Consider the following 9,348-nt stretch of genomic DNA (forward strand, 5'->3'; position numbering starts at 1 on the left):
GGGGGGGGTGTATGTGCATGCGCGTGCTTGCCAGCATCCTTGCGCTGCGGGATGCAGATTGTGCGAGCGTGTGTGTGTGTGTGTGTGTGTGTTGGCACTGATTGCACGTGTGTGCATGTGAGCTGGTGTTGTGCGCTTGTGCACTGGCTGGGGGTGTGTGCATGCATGTGTGTGCACGCATGTGCATGCCTGTGTGTGCATGCATGCGTGTGCACACCTGTGTGTGCATGCACACGTGTGCACGTGTGTGCATGCATGCCTGTTTGCATATGTGCACGCACGCATGTGCTTGCACGTGCATGCACGTGAGTGTGCATTTGCACCGCATTCGCTCTGCTGGGAACATCCCAAGCCTCGCCCTCAGCCCCAAACCTGGCCCAAGCCCCCAGCCGGCCCCCCAACCACCCGGCGCCCCGCGGCAGCCCACGCCGGCGGTGCCCGCCGCGCTGGCAGGGCCCCGGCGGCCTCCAGCCAGCRCCTCCCGCCGCAGCCGGCACCTGCAGCGGGCAGCGCTGTGCCCGGCCCTTGCTCAGGAACGCCGTGGCGTTCGGGGAGGAAGAGTGGTAATTAAGTTAATTTGCACATGCAAATCATCCTCAGTTGGAATCTGTTAATTTTATAATTTGATGTTTAATGTACATATCTGCTGTGTTTTCCCAGCCAGAAACCCAACATTTTCTGGGTGCTAATGACGGGGGATGCGCGCCGGGGCGGGCGAGAAGGACCCCGCGTCGCACAGGCGCCTCGGGCAGCGGCTCGCACGAGCGATTAAGCGGCAGCTGAGGCAGCGGCGCCCGGCGGGGTGACGGGGCGCCGGGGCTGCGCGGGGCCGGCCGCGCTCTGCCGTCTCCCTGCCGCCCTCCCCGCCCGGGCCGGCAGCCTGCCGGGGCGCGAAGGGCCCCTGCCGCAAACCTGCAATTTGAGCCTTTCCCAGTATTTGCAATCCGCTACCTGCCGGCGAGGCCGGTCCCATCGGGGAGCCGAGGGGAGGAAGGCGACGAGCCGCTGGGGAGCCCCGAAAGAGGCCAAATTCGCCCCGTTCCAGAGCTGCTCCTGATGTGGGGGTGTCTCAGGGCACAGACGGTGGTGAGCTGAGACCTGGCAACTCGTGTCACCCAAGGGCTGGGCGCGAAGCCTGACCGTGTGTGTGGGGGAAGGGCCGTGGGCCGGCCCGCTGAGCGTTTCCGATGGCTCTTCATCCCGGCTTTGCCGACCCCGCTCCTGCCACCGACTCCCCGCTCCRGCGGCTGGGGGGGAGACGAGCGTTCGCTTCGCCAGGTCATTCCGGGAGATGCAAACCTCCGGGGCTGCTCTGGAGGCGGCCGGAGGGAAAGGAGCCCGTCTGGGCCGGCCGGCGTCCTGGCAGGGCCTGGGGCCACCAGGTTGTGTTCCCCGGCTGCGGCCGCTCTCCTGCCCTCCGTCCGGCTGCTCTCCTTGCCCCCCGGGCTCTCCCGTCCAGATGTTCTCTCCAGGATCCCAGGGCTTCCCATCCAGCTGCTCCTACTGCCACCGCAGGGCTCTCCCAGGCAGATGTTCTGCCCAGGAGCCCAGCTGCTCCCCATCCAGATGTTCTCCCATCCAGATCTGCCCCATCCAGCTGGTCTCCCATGCAGCTCTTCCCCTGTCCACCTGCCCCATCCCGCTCTTCCCCCATCCAGCTGCTCCCCACGACCCCATTCCAGCTGCTCTCCCCACCACCCCAGGGCTCTCCCCATCCAGATGTTCCCTCCCACGAGCCCCGTGGCTGCCAGTCCAGCTGTTTCCACCCTGCCCATCTCCCCCGGGACAGGCTCCCGCGCTGCGGCACCTCTGCCCGGGTGCCTCGGCTCCCGGCGGCCCCCCCGTCCCCCACTCCCGCCCCCGGCCTCCCGCGGAGCCGCCGATATTTTTAACCTCCCGACGCTCGGTTTCTATGCGAAGCCAATGACTTTCGCAACCTCCTTTTTATAACTCGGAGACTTTCCGTTCTCCTCCCCTCCCCRGGCGATGAAAGGATGCCGGGGGGGCTCCGATCCGGCGCTGCGAGGGAGGTGGGCGTCTCCTCGGGCCCCTGCCGATGTGCTTTTGCCGCACTTACCTTTCCTGTGGAAGAGCCACCGCTCATCCGCAGTGGCTCTTCCCGGCCCGGCGCCGCGGAGCCGCCAGCGGTTTTGCACCCGGAAGGCCAGGGAAAGCGCAAGTTTTGCATCCTGCAAGCGCGAGGCGGGAGCAGAGCCGCAAACCCCAACCTGCCCCGTCGAGCCGGGGCTTTTTCTCGCCATCCGCTGCCGGGCTCCGGGCGCAGCCGGGGAGCCGCTTCCCAGCCACGACTGACCCCCTTCGGCAGCGCGGGAGCACGTCGAGGCCAAGCACGGCCAAGAGGCGCCTTTGCGGTACGTTAGTGAAAAATCTGGAGTAAACAGAGAGCCCGAAATGGTTAAAAACCCAATTAGCCCGTAAAAACCCGGCCATTTCTCCTCGTCCGAGGGCTGGAGTTAAGGTCGATTCTTTCCCGGCCTGAATATGTGATTTTTACCCCGATAGCGCTTGCGGCCTCGGCTCTCGGCCTGCCCTAAGCGGCCGCATTTGTCTTCCACTCTCCCACCTTTTCATTCTTTCCAGGAAAATTTCATCCTCCTTATTGCCGCGTTATTTCTACCCCGCCATGGGGCTCGTCCCAGAGCTGGAGCCGGAGCCGCGGGGTCCCGGCTTGGCGGTGCCGGGGCAGGCGGCTCCTGGGAGCGGGGCGACCCGCTTGCATCCGTCTCGCTCCGGCCGGTTGCCGAAGCCCAGCGGGATCCTCCAGGTTTGATCCCCCCYTCCAGCTGCTTTCCGCCTCTGCGCTGCACGGGAAAGCTCCCGCCGGCTTCCTTTGGCTTGTGCTCATGCCCAGCGTAGCCACAGGGAAGCCGGAGCCTTCGGCCTCGGTGCTGGGTTTCCCGTGTGCTGATCAATGTGCCGGCCTCTCCTAACACCTTGCCGGGATCGATGGACAAGGCAGGGAATTGCCGGCGCTGCCGGAGGGACTTTGTGAACGCCCGAAGTCCCGGTGCTGCCTGACGGCTTGGCCGCGTTAACCCAGCGCCTGCCGGAGCGCCGCCGAGGGACGGCTCCATCGCCCCGAGGACGCCGGAGTGAGCACCGCCGCCACAGCTGGCCACAGCTGGCCACAGCTGGCAGGGGGCGGCGAGGCCGACTGCGCCCAGCCGAGGCCGCCAGCGCCCACGGCAGCCTTCCTCCCCGGCGCCGGCCCTCCTCCTCCTCCACTGCACGGGCCCAGCCGGAGCAGCGCTCCTGGGGATCCCGGTGATCCCACGGGATTCGGAATTCGGGGAGAGGCCTGCTGCCCCGCGAGGATGGTGCACGGGGTGCCGGAGCTGGGAAGCCGCTTAGCAGGGCTCTGCCGAGCACCGGAGCCCCGCAGAGCCCTGGCGCAGCTCAGCACACGGGTGTTTTAACCCCCACACAAGAGGGACCGTGGTCCCCGCGGGGCTGACGGCACCRAGCCCGCATCCCATCCCGGGAGCCACGCTTTCGAGGAAAGCGGCRCGGGGAGAGGGAAGGCGCCGCTGGAAAGGCTCCAAGATCAGCCGGATTGATACGAAACCATAAATTATCCTCGCGGCTGAGCGAGCCACAGGGAAAACCGGCCCCGCCGCGAAGCCGGAGGAGCGGCACAGCTGGCGCCGCGGCCGGCGCTATCGGGATCCAGCAATTTCTCCTAAATCCAAAGCGGATAACGAAGGGGCGCCTCCGGCAGGGCTGCTCCCTGCGCTGCTTTTGCATCCATCCCTCTCCGGCGGCAAGCGCCGCTTTCCGCCGTACCGGCAATATAATTACACGGCAGCTGGATTAGGGGGAAAATACACCTTGCATTTAATTAATATCATGGCACCGCGGAAAGCAGCCGGCACGCTCCTCCGGCRGCGGCTCCGGCTCCCTCGCCGCCCCGGCCGTCGCCTAATGGGGGGGTCCCGAGCCAGGCGCCTCCAGGGAAATAACAAATCCCAGCTATTCCAGGGGGGTGCCGGGGCCTCGGAGAGCCGGCTCCGGTGGGCGGCCGGGTAATTAGACGGCGGCTGCAAGGATGAAAAGATCTTTGCCGGCTTTGAGGCAGAGCCTTTGAAGCCGCGAACGCGGCATCCCTGCACGGAGCTGCGGAGAGGGATTCACCCCGCACCGGCCGCGGCCGGGAAAACAAACAGGCTCCGGAGGGGGAGGTTTCCCAGCGGAGGAGCCAAGCGCTGACCCCGCGGCCGCTCCTGCATTTTGGCTCCAGCATCTCCTCTCCCTCCCGGCTCCTTGGGCCGGGAGAGGAATTTTCATCGGCTTGCGATTAGGAGAAATAAAGCAGCCGAAAGGAGGGAGCAGGCGGGCGCTGCGGGAAGCAGCCGGGCTGGCAGCTCTCACCCGCTCCCGCCAGCCCCTTTCCCTCGGAGGCTCCGGGCCGAGGGGCAGCTCGGAGGCGCCTGGCGCTCGGCTCGGAGCGAGGCTGGGAAAAGCGGCCGCGCGGAGCTGGCTGGGAAGCAGGTACGGCGCCGTCGGCGCGGTTCAGCCAGAGGTGAAGGCGGCCCGGCAGCGGCGCYGGGAGGGGGCCGCTCCAGCTGCGAGCATCTGGAGCCCGCGGAGCGGGATCGATTCGGGGACTTCCCGAAGGCCCCAGCTGACGCCAGGTGAAAAAGGACTTCAGCGAGGTGCAAAAGCCGGGCCGGGAGCAGCCGAGCCTGCAGCCACGCTCGGCCGCGGCACGCGCCCGCTGGCCGGGCACCCCGGCACCCAAACCGCCCCGGGGGGGGCCCCACTTTACGCCTCCCCCTGTGTCGGGGTGCGCACACACACGCACACGTGTGCACACACACACACACACACGTGTGCACACACACACACTCATGCACACACACACACACACACACACACACACGCGTGCAAAGGGCCGGGGCACCCGGATGCCCAACTTGATATTTCCATCCGGTCCTCGGGGAAGTGACCGAGCCTGCGGCAGAGCCAGGAGCATCCCGGCCCCCCCCCCCGGAGGCACCTCTGCAAAGGAGGACGCCCGGTTCCGGCAGTGGGACGCTGCTCCGGGACGGAGCCGTAACGCCGGGGAGCTGGCCGCACGGATGGATGCCGGCAGGAGCGGAGCAGCAGCTCGGCGCAGGGGTAATTAGCAGCTCGCCGCTTAGAGCTGCTCATTAGGGGCTGCCGCCCCCCCCCCCACCGTGCTCTGTGCAATTAGTCGCTAAGTAACACACGGATATTTATACCCGGACGAGGAACCGGGGGCCGGCRGGCTCCGGGCTCCGGTCGTCGTGGGCGATGTTTCGGCACATGGCACCGAGGTCGGCGCCCTCCTGGTGCGTCCGGATGAGAGAGCCGGAGCTCGCCGTGGGGAYGGCACCCATGGGTGCTCCCGTCGCCCAAAGCAGCCGGGACCCGGGAGACAGCAGCCGCCCCGGTGGGAGCCGGCTGCCCCGAGAGCCGCTTCAGTGGGGAAGCGCTTTATCTTCCCTCTCGCCCCACCTTAATTAATTGCTTTAATTAAGGAAATGCCACTTCCACTCCCGACTGCCATTTGCCTGCAGAAACGTTGCTAATTGCGGCGCAGAAAACGCACCGCGGCTTGTTAAACCGCTTCGCCGGCAGCGAGCGGGGGGAGCTGCATGCGTGGGGGGGGCTAAAAATACCCGGGAAAGGGAAAATAAAGCCGACATAAAACGCAAAGCGCCGTCCGCGGGGCGCAGGGCTCCGCTGGGGGGCTCCCGGGGGCCCCAGGGATGCGGGAGCCCCGAAGTGGGGATGGTGGGAGAGATTTGGGGGGGGACGGGAGGGAAGCGCCCGAGCTGCTTTTCCCCCTCGCATCCCACCGGCTCCTCCGGGCTGACCGCTGGGACTCGGCGCCCGCCGGTCACCCCCGAAACCTCCCCAAAATCCACCCGCACCCACGTGCGGGAGAGAGCCGAAGGTGCCGGCTGCTGCTCCGGGCTCGCAGCCACGGGAGCCTGCCGGTGCTGGAGCGCGGCAGCTGGGCGCGAGGCTCAGCAGCGGCCGCTGGAGCAGCCGGAAGCACCCAGCCCCGGCCTCCTGCGCCTGGTTCTCCCGAAACTCCTGGATGCAAACGATCCGGAGGAGCCACTTCAGAAACATCCGTCTTTATTAGCAGCTGCTTAACATCTCCCAGCGGGACCATAACGAAGGGAAGCAACTTAATCAAAGTCAGGCGGCAAAGTGCGCCCGAGCACGTCTCTCCCGATCCCGCGCCGGCATCGCTGCCGGCCCCTCCGCTCCCGGGCCGGCRATGCTCCCGGGTGCCTTCGTCTCCGAAGCCACTTTCCGCCAGGGACGTGGGGTGACGTCCTTAATATTGCAAAACGCCTCCGAGGCAACGGCTGCAGCCGGCGGGATTTGCCGCTTGCGTGCTGGGGAAGGGGGAAAAGCCGGGGGGGATTTTGCGGGAGGGCTTTCCCGCGGGTCCCGGGGAAGCAGCACGCCGCTCTCGCTGCGCCATTAGGCCTGTAATTGAGCCTAACGAGCTTTGTCTAAAATTTCCATCTCGTCAAGCAGCGCTCGGGGCCTCCCGGGGAGCGGCGGCGTCTCCGGCGCGAGGACGGCGGATCGGAGCCGGCCCGGCCGCGCGGGAACGCCGCCTCCCCGCAAAGGGTGCCGCGGGCGGCACGGCAGCTCCTCGGCCCGGCCGCGCACCTCTGGCTCCTGTCCATCCGTCCGTCCATCCCTTCCGCCTTCCCGCGGCGCCGAGGATGCAGCTGGAGGCGTCCGCTCTCCCCATGCTCCCTCTGTCCCCGGGCTCCCTTGTCCCTATGTTCCCTTATCCCCACGCTTGCTTGTCCCCACGCTCCCTCCATCCCCGTGCTCCCTCCATCCCCATGGTCACTTGTCCCCATGGTGGCTTGTCACCGTACTCCCTCTGTCCCCGTGCTTGCTCATCCCAGTGCTCCCTCTGTCCCTGTGCTCCCTCCATCCCCGAAGTGACTTGTCCCTGTGCTCCCCTGTCCCCACACCGCTCGCCCCGACGCCGGGGTGAGGGGCGCACGCTGGAGGCACGCGGGCAGCGGGAGGCAGCGTGGCGGAGGAGCTCCCAACCCCGGGGGCGCCGGCACGGAGCAGGCAGCGCACTGAAATCTGGAAAGCGGGAGTTTGGACGGTGCCCGGCTCGGGCTCCGGCTCGGGCTCCGGCTCTCCTAGCAACCCGCTTAGCAACTGCGCGGCCGGCTCCGCGGGCGGCCGCCGCTTCCCGCTCCCTCCGCACCCCAAAGCGCCCGGCGGGAGCGAGGGATGCGCCTCGCGCCTYGCCCGGGCCGGCTCCGAGGGACCAAGAGGGGTGCAACGTCCCGAGGGGATTTGGGATACAGCAACCCAGCTCCGAGGCCGCAAAAAGCTCCAGGAGCACCGGGCCCAGGCGCGGAGCACGCGGAGACTCGATCCAGGCTGGATTTCGGGGTGTTTTTTTCCGCAGCGAGACAATAAACTCAAATCTTTTCATGCAAAGCCAAGCGGCGATGCTGCAGCCCGTCCAAACCGACGGGTGGTTTTCCATGGGGCGTTTCAGCTCTCCGAGCCTTCCCCCCCCTTCCCCCCCCCCTTCCTCCCCGATATTACGGTCAGCTTTCACACAAAGCGCCTCTTGGAAATGGGCTTCGCTTTTTTTAAAAAAATGATTGGAATAACATTTTTCTGGCAAAGCGTCGCACTTTGTTTTTTAAAATGCTGCATAGAAATAGCTTGGCGCTCTCCGCTCCCTCCTGCACGCTGGGCTTGCGGCCACCGCCAGATCCCTGGGATTCTGGCACTCTTCCCGCCTTGCTCCCAAACTCCCCTTTTCCTGGGGATGAATTCCCGGGGGGAGGCTGGCTCTGCGAGCGGGATCTCTTGGTCCCCGAAAAGCCGACCTTCCCGGCTTGCTTCTGGCTCCAGCTCCGCCGTGACGGATGCTGCTGGCCGCAGCTGAGTTTTGGGAAAGAAGAAAAACTTCCCAGGCTGCTTCCAGCTTGCTTTGACTCACTCRGCCAGGAAAACCCCCCTCGCAGGCAGGGTTGGAAACAGCGGACGGAGGGAGATGGCTCCTGCCGCGCTGCCAGGCCGTGCCCGGAGCCGGGGATCCTGGCACTGGAGTGAGGCCGCTTACAGCCCTTGGGTTCATGTCGGATCCTCAAGGAATCAACCTGCTCCAAGAGGCCAGGAGCGTGCTCGGAGCCGTACGCTCCCCTGGGGTGGCCCAGCTCCGTGTCACCAGTTTTACAGGCTCCATGGACAAGGCAGGGCAAAAAATGGGCCAAAAAGAGGGGGGAAAGTTAAGTGCAGTGAAGCGAAGCTGCTTGCAAGTCTCTGCCAGATAAGACAAGTATCGCCCCAACGGGCCCCCGCGCTCCTCATCCTCCCTCCCCAGACCTGCAAGGCCCATCCCCATCGCCCCCAGCCCCATGCCGGACCAGGACCATCTCCATCACCCCCAGTCTTGCATCGGACAGGGACCATCCCCATCGCTCCCAGCCCCACCTTGGACCAGGACCATCTCCATCACCCTCAGCCTTGTGTCAGACCGGGACCATCTCCATCACTCCCGGCTCCACGTTGGACCAGGACCATCTCCATCACCCCCAGTCTTGCATCGGACAGGGACCATCCCCATCGCTCCCAGCTCCATGTTGGACCGGGAACATCTCCTTGGAGCGGGAGCATCTCCATGACCCCCATTCCCATGCCGGACCGCAGCTTCCCCGTGCCTGGGCGCTGCAGCGGGCCCGGCTCCCGCAGCCCCGCGGGCAGAGCGGCAGCGGGGGACTCGCGCGATGGAGATCGAGAGGGGAGCGATCGAAGGAGGCGTGCGGGTGAGAGCCGGCAACCCCGTCACCCTGGAGACGGGAAGCAAATATTTGGGCTAATAGTGCTCGCGGGGAGCGGGGCCGGGCGCTTCCCGTTGTACGGCCACAACGGCCATCCGCAGCCGCCCGCCGATCCCCTTCGCGCCCGGCTTCATCAGGCAGCGCCGACGCGGGGGGCTCCAGGCAGCCGCAGGTTCGTTAAGGCAATCGGCCATTAGCCGCCTCCGCTAGAAGGATGCTCCGCCGCGGGGATGCTCCGGGGCCGGTGGAGGGGCGGGAGAGGGGCGCCGGCAGCCGCCGCCGGAGCTGCCTCCCCGCTCGGAGTGACGCGGAGGAAAATCGGTCTGAACGAACGAGGTCACCTGCCGAATAAATAACTCATCCAGCGTGAGCCGATACGTGTCCCCCCCCCGCCGGGCCYCCCCTCCCCTCCCGGCCCTGCGGGTGCCACGGCTGCCAGGAGCCGGGAAAGAGCAAGAACGAGGAAAAGCACCCAAAAAAGCTGCCGGGGGAGGCCACAGTCGAGGCCCGG

This window comes from Apteryx rowi, unplaced genomic scaffold, assembly GCF_003343035.1.
Source record: "Apteryx rowi isolate R43461 unplaced genomic scaffold, aptRow1 scaffold_254, whole genome shotgun sequence".
In the NCBI taxonomy this organism is placed as follows: Eukaryota; Metazoa; Chordata; class Aves; order Apterygiformes; family Apterygidae; genus Apteryx; species Apteryx rowi.